The sequence below is a fragment of the Gouania willdenowi genome, chromosome 8 (genome assembly GCF_900634775.1).
Source record: "Gouania willdenowi chromosome 8, fGouWil2.1, whole genome shotgun sequence".
Classification (NCBI taxonomy): Eukaryota; Metazoa; Chordata; class Actinopteri; order Blenniiformes; family Gobiesocidae; genus Gouania; species Gouania willdenowi.
Genome location: NC_041051.1, coordinates 3,997,822 through 4,014,617, shown reverse-complemented (window position 1 = coordinate 4,014,617; position 16,796 = coordinate 3,997,822). Strand labels below are relative to the sequence as shown.

Sequence of the window (16,796 nt, the reverse complement as noted above, 5' to 3'; positions counted from 1 at the left end):
AATGACACTGTCAGTATCAGCAGAATCATGCTACAGTGAAACAATGTGCTCTCATCCTAGTGTGTGTGTGATAAATAGATCTACCTTTATAGAAGCACGTGTGTACTGCAATAAAGTGAAACTGATCAGAGCGCTGTTTATCATTCCATGGTTTTATATTGTATAATCTCACGGTTTTAATCATTTACAACCCCCGTCACTGCCAGTCATTTTAGAGCATTTTTAATGATATTTTAAGACCCACAGAACATTTTTTACTATGACTATGTAAAATCTGAGGAATAGACTCTCTACTTTCATCATTTAAAAAATTATGTTTCTATCTTGTTTCGTTCTTCCGTAATCAACAGTTGAATATAGGTAGGTTTCACAGAAAAGAAAGTGTCTATTTGTACAGTTGCCATACGGACAACCCCCGGTGCTATTGGTACGTTAATTGAAGTACACTTACATAGCGTCTTAGAGTTAGGGTTAGGTTTACGGTTAGGTTTAGTCTTAGTCACGTGACCTAAACTGGCCATTGAGGGGTGCTGCGTACGGATAGAATGTTGGTATATTGATTCGGCAACCGTACGGATAGCCACTGCCCACAGAAAATGCCAATTTTTGACCTGGAAGCTGAGAAATCAGGCTTTTTGTTAAAAGAAACTGTCCAGCAAAACATTGACTTTGAGGCTAATGTTTTTAGCTTTATTGACACTTCAAACATCTGAACATTGGTTTCCTTCCTTGGTGTTTGTTGTCATTTGCACAGTAAAGAAATATGTTTCGTTGCGGAATGAAATTCGGTGTTGTGAAATGCTTGGAGTTTCAGTGCTTGTTCACCGGTTATTGATCGCCTTCTAACACCATCGACACACTCCTAATAGTCCATCTAGACCGCTCAGAGTGTGCGCTGCTTTAAATCCACCGTCTTAGACTCATTTTTCTATTTTCTCCTTCATAAACTCTTCACCTCCTTCTGTGCTGTTTGTAACCATCGGCTAATCTCTCAACCCAAAGTGCGGTGCTGCTATCTACAGGGCAGGAGTTGGTCAGTACACCACAGTAGAAGTCTGTTATATAATAGGCGATCTTCGCCACAGTTTTTCCTAGCAACCTCCGTGAAAAAATACAATTGACGTACATATTCATCAATGGCAGTGAACGTTCGTATTTGAAATTATGTATATGTTCGTCAGTGGCAGTGAGTGAGTTAACAGTGTCGGCAGCTTCCTGCCTATGTTCTTTTCTTCGTGCTTTTTCTGCAGCAACAGTGTTGTTTTTGAACTGAATTATGGATTATAATTCTTCATATTTTTAAATTAGTATTCCTCAATTGTGACATTTTCTGTGTTTGGGATTGGTCTAACGCTACAATCTCCACCCCTGTCATAGGAGCACCTCCGTAGCCAGGCTGAAATCACCTGTCTTTAGTGAACATGTTTATGTCTTGCTTTGTAGGACAGGGGCTCTCTGACAGAGAATGTTTGATTAGTTGAAGCCCGCTAGCAGAGAGATATCAGGATATACTTATCCAACTTCGTATACCGGTACTGGGAGAAATGCAGTGTTCTTCTTATTGAATGTGTTTCAGTCCTTATGTTGACAGCTTGACTGTTACTAATTATAGTTCCTTTATTCAAATGTGGTAGCTGCTTCTTTTTCTTTAAAATTATTTTGACTATAATACGAATTTGTGTTCATGAAGAGTTTATATCCTTATATCAATGTTATTCTTTCATATATCAGCCCATTTATTGCCTTTTATAGCCCCCCAATATCTTTGTGGCATTGGCCCCAAAAATCCTGAATTGCTCAGGCTCTAATTAAAATAGAGTATTTCTCCTAATGAGGGTAAATTTGGGCAGTGGTGGCGTAACAGTTCATGAAGCTGGCTTGTAGTCAAAGGGGCACCAGTTTGAATTTAACCTAGTTCATCAATGTAGGATGTTGATCAAGTCACCTCACCTCACCTAACTGCTTGTGTTGAATGTCACTCTGGAAGTGTCGGATAAATTAAATCTATACTCAGAGGACTTGGTATATATTCGTATTCAGTGTTTATAAACATTTATTGTACATTTGATGGATTTGGCAAACATCAGATTTAGTAGATTACTCAGAACATAACTTTTTTGGTCTGACCATCTGGAGAGCACCTAGGGTTGTTGCCTGATGCTCACTTTTTTGATAACTCAACTCACAGCAGGTACAGAATGGAGGGCTGTGTGGATAACATTTTACTTTAATTTAAATTGATTGAATACAAGCAGCACAGCTATGTATCTGATGTTGTTTTTTTTTTTTTCAAAACTCAGAACATGAAACTTTCAAATGAAAACTAAATCTAAAAATATGTTTTTTTTAACATAGAAATCCAAATACAATGATGTTTTTTTATTTTAGGCTTTCACAATATTTACTAATTTAAAGTACTGAAAGGTTCGGCCATCTGCTTAAAAAAGAATAATAATAATAATAATAATAATTGGTTAAAAAATACTATTTGAAAAAGTCAAAAAACCTAGATACACAGTATTTATTATTTATAACATTTTATTTGTAAACTCAACATCAATGGGAGTGCTAGAATACAAAAGGCCCAGTTCAGCTCACTGTTCTCACATGTGTGTGTGTGTGTGCAGGTTGTCTGTTTAGCCTGTGTGACATGAACAGTTTACACTCTGCTCTTGAACTATCCATGACATTGAATGTGTCTAAATCTTTATTCCATTTTCTTTCACTTATTTACTTCACCTCCTCTGGTCAGTCTCTGAATAGCTTCTTTCACTCCTGTTTTTCCCTCCTTCCTGTTTGGTGTGCAGCCACCAGTCTGTGGCCTCTTCCCTCTCCAACTCTGAGATGCAGCTTTGTGTGGCTCATCTCCAAATCCCTTGTTCACTTCTATGTATTTGTTGTAGTGTACTTTGGTGATTTTGGTGGTGCAAGCACTACTGCTCAACCAGAATGAGCCAGGTGGAAGAGAATAAAGCCACTGTCTCTGCCTCCATTCTGTAATTGACAGGCCATCCCAAACAAGTGCAGTGCAAAAACATGTAAGCTCTAAATGCCAGCCCTCCACTCTCCCACCTTACCATCCTATCATCCTACCACCCTACCATCCTACCACCTTACCATCCTATCATCCTACCACCTTACCATCCTATCACCCTACCATCCTGCCATCCTACCATCCTACCACCTTACCATCCTACCATCCTACCAACCTACCACCTTACCATCCTACCACCCTACCACCCTACCACTCTACCACCCTACCACCTTACCACTCTACCACCCTACCACCTTACCACCCTACCACCTTACCACTCTACCACCTTACCACTCTACCACCCTACCACCTTACCACTCTACCACCTTATCACCCTACCACCTTACCACTTTACCACCCTACCACCTTACCACTCTACCACCCCACCACCTTACCACTCTACCACCTTACCATCCTACCACCCTACCACTCTACCACCCTACCACCTTACCACTCTACCACCTTACCACCCTACCACCTTACCACTCTACCACCTTACCACTCTACCACCCTACCATCTTACCACTCTACCATCTTACCACTCTACCACCTTACCACTCTACCACCCTACCACCTTACCACCCTACCACCCTACCACTTTACCACCTTATCACCCTACCACCATACCATCCTACCATCCTACCACCATACCACTTCACCACCTAACCACCCTACCACCTTACCACCATATTTTCCTAACACCTTGCCACCTTACCATCCTACCACCTTACCCCCCGCTCCCCCACCCACACACGCACAGACACACACACCTCTCTCTCCTTCTATTTTTATCTTAAGCTCCTCCTCCACCCTGCCAGCCTATTTTTAGCTCTAGTGTCTCCTTCCAATCCCATCTCCCCTGTTAGCAAATGCCTCTCCTCTCGGCTTTCTTGGATAGGCATTGATGCAGTGCCCTACTCGTCCACTTCATGCAGTTCATGCCAATAAACAAGCTGTTGTTGAATTGTCTCTTTAATTCCTTCAAGTAATCTATCTATTGTCCCCTGCTTTCCTTCTGTTCTCTTTCTGTTCTCTCTCTTCAACTCCCTCCTCCATAGTCACACAGTGTTAACCAGTGGATATTATGCGTGGGATCAGCAGCAGACCTGTACAGAGCTTCATTCTAGCACTGCCAGCTTTTTTTGTTGTGGGTGCAGACAGATCAGACGACAATAGTGCGATCCTTCACTTCCCCTTTGTTTGTCAACCCCTCCATCTCGACCTACTTTAGCTCTTGTCTCTCTTCCCTCTTTCTCACTGTCTTTGTCACTCTTTTGATGCTTCTTTCTAATTTTGGAAACATGGAACCTCGGGGAGTGCTCTCCCAACGCTATTTCTGTCCTCATATATCCTCCTTCTTATCTCTACCTCCTTCTCCTCATTCTATCCTCTCTCACTTATCAACAAGGAGAAGAGGATGAGGATCTTTTCATGCAATCCGAGCTCCAAGGAGTCATGCTTCTTCAAGTCTCCGCAATTTTGTTGAGGTTGTCAGCGGAAACTGCAGCATTGATGCCCTCATCTTTCTTCGCTCTTACAGGATAGATAAAGTGACCACTTGAATCCATCTGTACTGGATCTTTTAATTTTTGCCGGCTTGCAGCAGAGGAAACATTTACGAGTTACATCTTTGACTGCATATGCAAAAACATTAAGCCACGGGATTAACCAGTGCAAGAGTTGTTTTCTTTGCTAGAATTTACCTTTGATAAATACCTTTGGCCAATAAAAAAGAAAAATGAAGAATCCAGTTCAAGACTTTTGCATTAAATGTAGACTAATCTCAGCCTGACAAATCTTGGAAAGGATCTTAAAGCCAAAGCTGCATCCATGCACCATTGATGGATGCATCCAAACTATACCAGCCACTGGAGGAACTAGGAAAAATGTTTGACTGGATTTTTGATCACCTCCTTGGACCCACTGAAAAAAAGTTTTTGGAATCTCTTAAAAGTCTGAGTCTTGCCTAAATAAACTGTTGGCCAATCCTGATCCAGACAATTATTTCTTTCTAAAATAAAAAATTATAAAAGCACATAAATCCCAGCCGAGCTTAAAGGTATTCCAGTTTTAATTCCTTTATTGGCACAAGACTGACCCATGTTTTCCTTATCAACTGCTTTTTGGCTCTTGTCTTGGCATGCTTTTGCATTCCACTGTGCCGGGATTGTGCGCCATGTTACAAACCATCTATGAGACCGAGTCATGTTTCTCTTCATCCAGCACAGACAGCAGCCATCATCCACCACTGGAGCTTCTGAGCGGCAGCAACGGCTCCAAAGGTACTGCCATGCCCGCTGCTGGTGAGTCATTTAAGAGAGAGCATGGAAGGGGTGGAGTGAGGTTCATGAAAAGTGGGACTTGGAGCTGATTAAGGGATGCAGTGTGGAATACATATTAAAAGGTCTGGAGGTATGCAGAGATTGTCATCTAGTAAAACAATCATCCTGGTCGATAAATCTGTTAGTGTGCTTTAGAAACTTAAGCTCCTTATGATAAGTTGATGACAATAGCTGATAGAGGTTTAGTTAAGTGGTTTTAAATGAAAAAAAAGGCTTTACGTAAAGATTTTGTGATTTAAAAATGTATAATGAATCAGTTGACCAGATCTTGGTCGGGTGTGCAATAGTAATTCAAAAGTTTTGTAAGAAGAGTTATATATATGTATAAAACAATGTACCGTTATTAAGGAAATGTGTAATTTGTAGATGTTTGCTTTGGTTGCAATGATTGTTGGAATTAAATCTTACACCAGGCTCAAATGCAATCCTTAAAGGTACACATGGAAATTATCGAACAAGTCAAAGGTAGGCCTGGGCCGATTATCGATAAATCAATTAACCGGACAGTAAATAAAATGAACTTGGTAAGTTTGCCGACCTCTGTATATTGCCATATTCTTACGTATTTGGCTGTGCGCCTGTCGGCGGCAGAGGCTAGTGTTTGCAACAGATATTACACAGCAGATGACTCAGTCAGTTCTAATAATTTCTCAGTGAACCTGCAGCGTAATTACTCTAAAATAGTATTCCACCGCCAGGTAATCTTAGATTTAGGTTAATCAAACCATCATTGTCCGGTAGATGTGGCAACTCTGGACCTACTACGTAGCTTCGGATTGCTACGCCGGCTGCACCCAGTGGCCTGTGGAGCAGCGGCGCCTCTTACCCGCGGTGTCTAAGTATTTTGTTTTCCTCGTCTTTGGCCTCCAAACAGGCTGGATGACAAGTGGGTTCACCCTCAGCATCTGCATGTTTGTTCCATAGCGGAATGAACGCAGTAAACTAGAAGCTATTTGATCCATTCTGTATGGTTTTAAACTGAATGAAAACGAAACAGAATGAAACAGTGGGAGGCAGGGTCGCGAGCATTTTTGTTTACAAAGGATTGGAAGTGTTACCTGTTAATGAATGTACAGTTATATACTTCAGTGCCTCAATGTTTAATATTTATTGTCAGTGCAATTTTGTTTTTTGAGAGAGACTTGATAAACCATTTAATTTATTGCTTTGATTGTGTGTGGTTTTGCATTTGAGGTGGGTTTTTTTCTTAACAGAGACAGGGTCTTTTTTATTGTTTTTGTTTGTGATATTTATTAAAGTGCAATTTTTTGCTAAACAGACTGAAAGTCCATTTTATTTTAATTGTTTGTTTTGTTTGTTAAGATATTTAAAAGTTGTTGACATTCCAATTACAATGGTAAAAAATACTAATGAGAAATACAAGTTAATTGCATTTGAAAAGGTGTACTTGCATTTTTATGATATGTTATCATTACAAAAAAAATCAACAATAATATCGTTTAGCGGCAATAATAATTTGTGGGACAATATGTCGTCCAGCAAAATCTGTAATCGGCCCAGGCCTAGTCAAAGGTCCATTTATTATATTCGGCCAAGCTACAAGTCATGATAATGTTATTTTTGAAACAAAAAATAATTTTCATTCAAAAAAAAAAAAAAAACAAGAAAATACTAATACAATACTAAAATAGAATAAACTGCCATTTCATTTTTGACATAAATTCAAATGAATATTTAAATAAAACAAAACAATTTCTCTGAAAAACAAGTATATTATGAAAGGGGTTAAGGAATCCTTTTCTTTAAAAAAAGAAAAAAAAATGAAGTGAGAACATTTATTTATTTTCTCATTAATTCAAAAATTAACATGCTAAAACAAATCAAAATATCCCTCTCAGTTTAACACCAAATCCAGCCCTTCATAATTTTTGTGGTTGCCACAGCAGATCACCATCTAACAAGGTCTGATCACCGTTTATCTGTGTGTAAGACCAACACTATTCAGAGAAAACAAGCTGTGGACATTGAACGCATCACAAAAACGCTGCAAGTAAAAGCAAGATCAGAGAAGAGAGACTGTCTGAACGTTTAGTTTAAAAAAACTTAGGCTACAACTGTTTAATAAAAGGAATCAATTCCACACGAGCTACTGCATAGCATATACTGTAGATGTATGTCTCTTTGAATTACATGATGACAACACATGTGAAGGAATCGTCTGCAAATATGCGGCTTGGGGGCCGGATCTCAACTGGGCGACGCCTACTGAGTACCCCTGTCTTACACCATTGGAAAGGCTGATTATTTCTCTACGTGGCACTATACAGTATGTGTGCTGTTGAGCCTTGTTTGGTGGATAGGATTATTAAACTTGTGGGAAATATAAAGGATACCTGTGCTAGTCATGTGTATAACAAAATGTGTTTACAGTAAATTTGAAATATAAATATTCTAATCACTGAAATGCAATTTATTGGGATCAACGGCAGCCATGAGCGATCAGATATGATCTCAAGTTATTGATTCTGTTTCAGTTTTTACATAGGCTTCTACCTTCTTAGATTTTTATTTTTTGTTTTATGAGTAACTAAACCCGGGGGTTTACTACGAACAACGCAAGGATGTGTGTTGGAGCTACTGTGCAAGTGTAGGAACATGTTATTGTGCCTTTTGTTTATGTGAAAACTGGAACTCATTTAAACGCTCTGTGGAAGAGAATAACAGAGGAAGTGAACAGCGTTTCCGTATTGGAGCGGACTCAGGCTGAGGCTTGAATTAAATTCACAATAACTACAAATTATGGTTTAAATGAAATATTACTCATCCGCAGCCTAAAAGCATAAATCCCGGCTATTTGATCAAGATAATTCTTTACATTTAGACTAGTCAGGCTGGCGAGCGTCAGCCCGTGCATCCCCCGTCCTCCCTCCTCCCTCCTCTCCCCCGCCGTGTGCTCGCAGCACAGTGATCAAACCTCACATCAGGGCAGAGATCCTGGAGAGCAACAGAAATACTGTATGTTGTTTATTGGCCTCAGTCGTCGGAAGGAATAAATAAAATATGAAATGTCCTATGTATATAATGCTTTTTTTTTCTTCACCCATCTCTATTTGTTCTCAGAACCCAACAACACAGTATTTGTGGTTTATTTTCCCAAACTCGCCTGTTTTCTGGAGTTTTAGCCTCTGAAAAATCACTTTCTGAGCAGTTCTAAAAACAGGCTGTTTTTGGGCCTACTTATGCATATTCATGAGTGGGTGTGTCTATAGACGCTGACTTCATGTCTCGCAAGAGCATGGCAGATCAGTGATCACCAAGACTATTTTATTTTGCTATCCATACATTGTTATTGTTTTCAGCCCAAAAAACTGCACATTACAGTAAAACACATGGATATTTAAGAGGCTATTATGATTGTGAGTCTGTCTCAGCACTGCGTCAGGCTGTGGCTTTATCCTAGGCTATTAATGCAGCACTAATGACACATATGTCATTTCATAGGGGCATTGTCAAGGATGTGCAGTCGACCTTTATTAGAGCCAAAATGTCAAGGTCAAGGTTGCGTCAAGTGTCAAAAACCAAAATTTTCCATATCTCAGTGAAAATGTATCACAAGTTTGATGCTAACAATTCTGAAAAGCTCATCTCAAGTGGAGTATTTTATTTCATTGGTACAGAAGCTGTACGACCAGTGTTGTGCTAATTACTGAAAAAAAGTAACCGTTACTAGTTACTTCATTCACAAAGTAACTCAGTTACTATTTTGATTACTTACACCAAAAAGTAATGCGTTACAGGAAAAAGTAACTTTTGAGTTACTTAGAATTAAAGAATGTATTATTTTTTTGGGTCATTTGTGTCCATACAGCTTCATATCAGTGCTGTAATAATATAATAATTCACTGTTGATCAACTGTGCTCCTGTATTAACATTGTTTTGGATAAAAGCCTCTGATAAATGAAATGTTACTGTATCCAACCCTACAGTTTATAATCATTTACATTAACAGAACTAAACTCTGCTCAGTATTAATCTCACAAAACAACCTTAATATTATTCAAAATCATAGATAAAAAAAATTAAAGTGGCTTCAGCATCATAAAACAGTTGTGTTTAGCCTTAGAATGTTCCCTTACAGCTTAAGTACAAAAACTAGAATTATGTTCAACATAAACAAAAAAACCTTCTAAAGTAAATAAATGAAAGTAATCTGAAAAACAATACATTTTGACCAGCTCTGCTTTACAAAAACTGCTATAAAACAACCATAAATGATGTGCATATAAAGCACAAAACAGCTGGGTGCTGGCGGGGGGCCTTGGGGTTGGGGGTTGGGGTCGGTGGCAGGATGCGCTGGGTGCTCGGCTGCTTGGGGTGGCTGCCTCTCGGCCTGGGATCTTGGGGGCGTCTGGGGGGCTGCTCGGCCGTGGGGGGTGGCCTGGGGCTCCCTGGCCCCCGCTCTTTATGCTGGCCTGGCTGCATCTGCGGGCCCGGGGCAGTTCCTGGATTTGCGGTAGCGGTTTTTGCACTTATACTGGTCTACGATGCACTGGCACGCCTTGGGATGTGGGATAAAACTCATACTGGGCTTAACTTTAGACACGTTAATCCCAAATACCTGCTTTAGGTACTACCACTCACTCCTTCCCCCTGTCCACAGCCACCACCATTATAGCTAAGCTTCACACTTGTCACTATACTGGCTTGATTACAGAACATAATAAGCACAATATATTCTACAACTTCACATCGCACCCTCACTGTAAAATAATCTATTCTTCCCCACCCTTTCTATTTCCTACCTTGAGTCTCTCCTCAATTAAGCAGTAAAATAAATCAATTTATTTTATTTTATTTAAAAAAATAAATAAATAAATAAATTCATTTATTTTATTGCAATAACAAAACATGCATTGCTGTCTCATAATGATTGCACTTCTTGTAGTGTTGACCTTTGACAGCATGTGCAGACAATGTAATAAAAACAAAAAAAAACACCATTTAACTTTTGAAATGAGCACATTCTACTTAAAGACCTAAAAACCTAGTTCTCCAACAGTAATGATCTACTTTGTTGTATTTTTTATTCCACTACATTTTTTAATGATATCTAAGTGAAGTTGGTGCATTTTTCCTCCCATTATTAAAATGCGCTAAAAAGTAAAGACAGATTTAGACAACTTTTTCACTCATTTGGCTTCTTGTTGTTGTCTGGAAACAAGTATTTTTTTCCCCTCTCTCCCTCTCCTGTTTTCTCTGCATAGCAAAAAGAAAATAAGCATCATGACGTCAGCCCTGCAAAACACATGCTAAAAAGAACCTCCAGGAGTCAGAGGGAGAGAGAGGAAGAACAAACAGAGCAGTAGGAAGAGTGGGATAAAAATAGCATAATGCCTGTGTGTACTTCACACAAATTAGAAGCTAGGAGAGGGAGAGAAATATAGTAGACACGTATGTGTTGTACAGAGATCTCAGGGAGGGCAAATTACGATAGGCTGGCCGACTGTAGGTCATCAATAGTGTTGCCAAAATAGCAACTTTGTCGCTATACATACTAACTTTTTAGATTCCTCTTATGACTTCTTTTCCAAAAATGGAAGTCAATTTTCCGTGTGCTCCGTAACTAACAGGCCGAACATCTGACTCACTACGGCTTTAAACAGCTTGTGTATTTCTGGAGCCTCTTCCACAGCCAAGAACAGCCACTACTATCATTAAAAAACTACATTTGGTCTGCTTTAAACAAACCCGGTGTCATCTACGTATAGCTACTTTCTGGACTGCTCATGGTGGTAACACTGCAGGTCTCAAAGGGGTGTATCATGTTTTTTTCAGGCACATAGTACCATTCTATAGCAAACTCAAATAACTATGCTTCCCAATTTTTGGGGGAAAATGCAGCAAATATAAAAAAAACTTAAAAGATCCCGACTCTTTGATTTTGCCTCTGTCTCTTTAAGAAACTCCAAGCTTGTCTGAAACGCACATGCCCCCTTCAGTACTCATACAAACACGCATGGTTGTTGTTTACTTCTGTTTTTCTGTGTGCTATATTTGGATACTTTCTAAATTTTTACATTGCTACAATACATTAGAATAATTATCAAAGTGAGGAATGCTAACGTATGGACAGAGATCTGTCACCGACACACACACACACACACACACACACACACACACACACACACACACACACACACACACACACATACACATACACACGCTTACCCATGCTGTTCTGCTGGCTCTGAAGAAGTAGTCTAGAGTAGGGAACGTATTGTTTTTTTAGTGTCAGTGTAATTATTAATCCACTAATAATAAGCTCTTGTTTTAAAGCAGTCATCTGAAAAGTGCCTGGAACAAACAAAGCAGATCTTTTTGGGGCGAGGGCCGCTTCCAAAGATAAACTCCAACCATTGTTGACCAATTGTTTCATCCAAAAGAGGACTGTTTTATTTGCATCCAAAAACAAATGTTCTCACTGAAGGTGATAAAAACTAAAGGCAGGCAGCTACTATGGTGAGCAGAGTAGTGTTGTGGTGGTCAAGACCGGTCTTGGTCTCGAGACCGGTCTCGAGACCAAATTTTAAAGGTCTTGGTCTCGTCTCGGACTCTGAAGCAATTTGACTCGGTCTTGTCTTGGACTCGGGCTGCCCGGACTCGGGATTTTCCGTCAAGACCGTTCGAGACCAGCACTAATTCCTGCTATTTTAAAACTTTTTTATAATGTGATAATAACACGGAGAAGAACGGGATAAAACAATCCTTTATTCATTATTTAATCCACCCCGTATAATGACCACAACCTTCCTTAATGTGACTGAGTGACGTGTGTGACACATTCATACGTGTGTGGCTCCGGTGTCAGTTTGGACCGCGGAGCGCAAGGGAGAAATGAACTAATCACCGGTAAAAATCCCAGTAAAACTCCTGAAAACAATCACCAGTAATAAATATTATCTCCCTGGTAAAGACAGTAGCTCTAATAACTGGTAAAATGATAAACTGATGATATTACAGCCTGTGAAAGCTGGATAGGGGACGCACTTACTCTGCTTCTGGGTCCTAGTGCCAGCCGAGCGGTGAAGCCTGTTCCTTTTACCGTGTTTACTGAGGTCCGTGTGTGTTTAATAAGTTTGTGTGTGTTTAATAAGTCCGTGTGTGTTTAATAAGTCCGTGTGTGTCCGTGTGAAAGTCTGCATGTTTATGCCTCTCTCCATCCACTCTTTTCATTATATCCATGTCTTTTAAGGCTTTATTACATAATGTCGGCTGTAGTCCGGGCCGCCGCCATCTTGGATTATGTCGTCACCAGCGCGTCATCGCCGCAGAGTTGCACTCAAATAATATTAAATATTTTTAAAGTGGTGGTTTTTTTGTGACTTTAGACTCCAATTACATGTATGTATATAATATGTTCCCCACAATATAAACAGGTTCAAAATATAATTATTTTTTATAGTTTCTGTTTCCACTGTATCCAGAATAATAATAATTATATATATATATATATATATATATATATATATATATATATATATATATATATATATATATATATAATAACTATTGATTAATTTGTTACATGACATTTCCAGGGTTTGAGTTTGTTTTATTTAGTTTCACATCTACCTGTAGCTCTATGTTTTTTACACTGATGACAACTTGTTGGAAATCTTTGTGAATTGAATATCCAGTTATATTACAGCAACCAAATTAAACTATATCAACTAAGTGAATTAATAAAAATAACCTGTGTAAAGGCTTTTTCAAACTAAAATCTTATCTTGTGAAATCTGTGACCTGTTAAACCTGAACAACTCAAAGAATCAGAATCAAGAATCATTATTTCTTGGCAGAAATGCTTTTAAACACTTGCTGTACATTCAGCTGACATAAAAATCTTGTTTTCAAATATGTAGAATAATTGTGAATTTATCAGTAGCAGTAGTAGTTTTAATATTTTAGTTAATTTTTTGCAGGCACCTTTTTTTTTTGTCCGTCAAATGTATTTAAAATAAACTAAAATTAAAGAGAGATGTTATTTAACTGTTGAACCTTGCCATAATTTTATTTTTTTTTTATTTTTTTAAATTGAAAAAAAAAATGTTTATGGTCTTGGTCTTGGTCTTGGTCTCGGTTTGTCTCGGTCTTGGTCTTGACTCGGTCTCGGCTCCCGAAAGTCTTGGTCTTGTCTTGGTCTCGGTGCATTCTGGTCTCGGGCAAGTCTTGGTCTCGGATAGTGCGGTCTTGAACACAACACTAGAGCAGAGTAAACCGATTAACACAAAGTTATCTCTCAGCTGTGACTGCAGCTGATTTGACGGAGCTTTTATCTTGATTTTTTATTTTAAAGTGTACATTAATGAGTACAGACAACATAAGCCATGGGTTTCTTACAAATGTATTTAAAATAAGTAAATGAAAAGCTAAATCTGTGGAGGCGGGTGCTGTGGGCTGAACTAAGGAAGAGAACATAGGAGGGGGGAGGGGCTCTGCTGTGCAGCGTTGGGCGGTAACTCGGCTGGTGACGAAAGGTCCGAGGTGTCTCCAGGAGGTGGGGGGCGTTCCAAGGAGGACTCAGGCATATTAATACCCAAAATGGATGCCGTCAGAGTTTTTAAAGATTACTCAAACATACATGAATGAATCAAGGCAACGCTCCAGGCATGTTTTAATGAGGGAATGACATAAGATAAGATATAAATCTTGAAAAAGTCGATTTTACATAATAACCCTCCTTTAAGGGAATATACCTGAATGGACCTAGCCATGGATGTTAGCCCTGGCTTGATGACCTCAAAAGCGTTTGTAGTAATCACTGTGTGGGCCTTCTTCTCCTGTTTACACTTAAGCGTTTTTTATGCACCTGCAGTTACGCATGTATCTCCTGCGTGCATTCCCTCATCCAGGGTCTTGACATGGCCACCATGCATAAAGAGACAAAATGCACTTAAGTCTGTGAATGAAGGCATCTGGAGCCAAGACGGAGGACTGGGCCATGATGTCATTTTTTTGGGCTGTCCTGAAATCATGGAACATGGAGTATCCCTAACACTTGTGAATGTCATTGAAGTCCATTAAAATGATAAAGCAGACTTTTAATTTGATTTTAAAGGCATTATTCATTCATGAACAATGTTCGAGATTGATTTGATCAGATTTTTGCGAGGATCAGCCGCATTTTTCTCTCCGAGCTACAGTTAAAACCTCTCTTTTTTTCCTCATACTAACGACAGATTAATGTTTGTTTGTGTGGAAAGACTGCTTTGATGAACAACTTACATTTCTACATTCAGAAATGATGAGCACATCAGTCATTATCATCTGTCATCAATAATGTGAGCTCTAAAGCCTGCAGGAGTGTGATGTGCTGGAGGTTTGAGGAAATGAGAGGTATAGTGCCTGTGATCCTGCAGAGGAGACAAATAAGTTACATCTAGTGAAACAGACACATTGGCTTCCTACTGTATATAATAAGCTGTTTTGATTTGAATTTGAATGTTCAATGCTTCATGGAACTGATGTGACCTGAAGCCGAGCATCATTTTAAATATGTGTCCGATCAGTTTGAATTATCCATCCTCTAATGTTAAATTTCAGCAACCTCTGCATAGATGACAACTTGTTTCACTTCTTATTAACTCTGCCAAGCGCAAAGCGCAGAACGGATGAGGTTATGTTTTACCTTGCGTTTATCTGTCTGTTTGTCTGTTAGATAGCTTGAAAGGTTATGAATGGATTTGGATGAAATTTTCAGGAAATGTTGATTATGGGACAAGGAACATGTGATTCAATTTGTGTGATGTTCTGGCTTACCAAAAATTAGAAAATACCACTTGTGGATATCTCGTTGATGATGTCATAGGTTCTCTGATTCAACAGCCCAATGTTGACAGGTAGTCATGGTAACTCAGGATAAGTTGAAAGCTGTGTAGATGGTCATAGTAATTTGAACAATGCATTGCACTTAATAGGTGAGCATGAAACAGGATAATGTGGAAGAGTCTGTTTCACATGGTTTGGTTAGTTGCAGTAGGTATAATGAGGAAAGAACTCAGATGAAGGAGGAATTAAAGAGAGAGGGAATTCACCAGTTCAATATTAGTAATGTTGTACGGAACAAAAAAGCAGGGCACTTTGCGTCAAACATTTACACAGTACTATGTATACATCTCCATATGTGGCACAAAAAATACATAATCAGCTTAAATTTGGATTTCTGAGTTACTGTCAGAGAGAAGAAGCATTATGATGAAAGCTCAACATTTAACTTTTTTTAAAAACTAAATGACTACTAATTCTGAATTGAATATGTGTGAGCTAAGGCTGAACGATTAACTTTAATCGCATCAGTATTAAGGTTTTTACTACTGCGATTACGTAACCTCAGATGCTCAGTTTCACCTGCTCAGAGCGTTTAAACATCTCATCAGAGCTACAGAAGATCTGTGGATAAAGTTGTTCTGTTGTTGTGGACGAGATCATCAATACCAGGGATTGTAGAGTCTGAAACATAAAGATTAATGATAACTTCTGATACTGTAAAATATTCTGACGCCTAGTGGTGAAAAAACACTTCTAATACGTGATGTGTCTTGCACATTTATTTTTGTTCAATCATTACAGTCTGGAATGATGTGATCTGGATAATTTCAATCAGGTTCATTTAAATTAAGCTGATCAAAAAATAATCATTAAACCTGATCAGAGTCAGTAAACCATTGATCCCTGAGAGGAAATATAGTGACATTAATGCTGTTCTCATACATCTTTATATGACATGAATAATTAAAAAGGAACTGTCAGAATAATCCATGTCAGTGCAACTTATATCTACCTTTTAATTGTGTCTTACTCATAATTTCAAATTACATTTTTATTCTTTTTTATTAGTATTTATTTTGTTTCCTCACAGTACAACTTATATCTTCCTTTTAATTGTATCTTACTTTATTTTTGACATATATTTTTGTTCATTTTTTTTATTTTATTTATTTATTAGTGTTTTGTGTCCTCACAGGAGTTAAAAACTAATGTTTTCAGAAAAAAAATTAATATTTCTAAAAAACGGAATTTTAAAAAATTGATTCGGAAAACCGAATTTGGAGAGAAAATAAAACACATATGTATTTAAATGTATAAAATATTTTTAAAAATTGTAAATCGAATCGAAATCGCAATATCTGTCAGAAAAATCAAAATGAGGTTTTTTGTCAAAATCGTGCTGCCCTAGTGTGAGCTTACTTTACAGCAGACATAGGCAACTGGCAGCCTGGGGGCCACATGCGGCCCTCGTTCTAATTTCATGCCCTTATTGCGGCCCTTATTCTAAATGCTGACAAGAATTTTCACCATGTGACCCTCTGATCAAACACATTTTTTTTGGCCACTCACACGCACATTAACTCCTACGGGCAATTTAATGACGCCAATCAGCCTAACAGTCTTTTTTTTT

At 38.5% G+C, this 16,796-nt stretch overlaps 1 protein-coding gene across 3 annotated transcripts in view; it reads left to right on the top strand.

Moving 5' to 3' along the window:
• Positions 1 to 16,796, top strand: part of hdac5 (histone deacetylase 5) — a 144,011-nt gene that overhangs the window by 25,428 nt on the left and 101,787 nt on the right. Inside the window, exon 2 of one of the 3 annotated variants that reach the window (XM_028454441.1) lies at positions 5,258 to 5,316. The exons of the other annotated variants lie outside the window; for them this stretch is intronic. The gene's annotated coding sequence lies outside the window, so the exon portion shown is untranslated. The remainder of the gene's footprint in view (positions 1 to 5,257; positions 5,317 to 16,796) is intronic. 3 annotated transcript variants of the gene reach the window in all.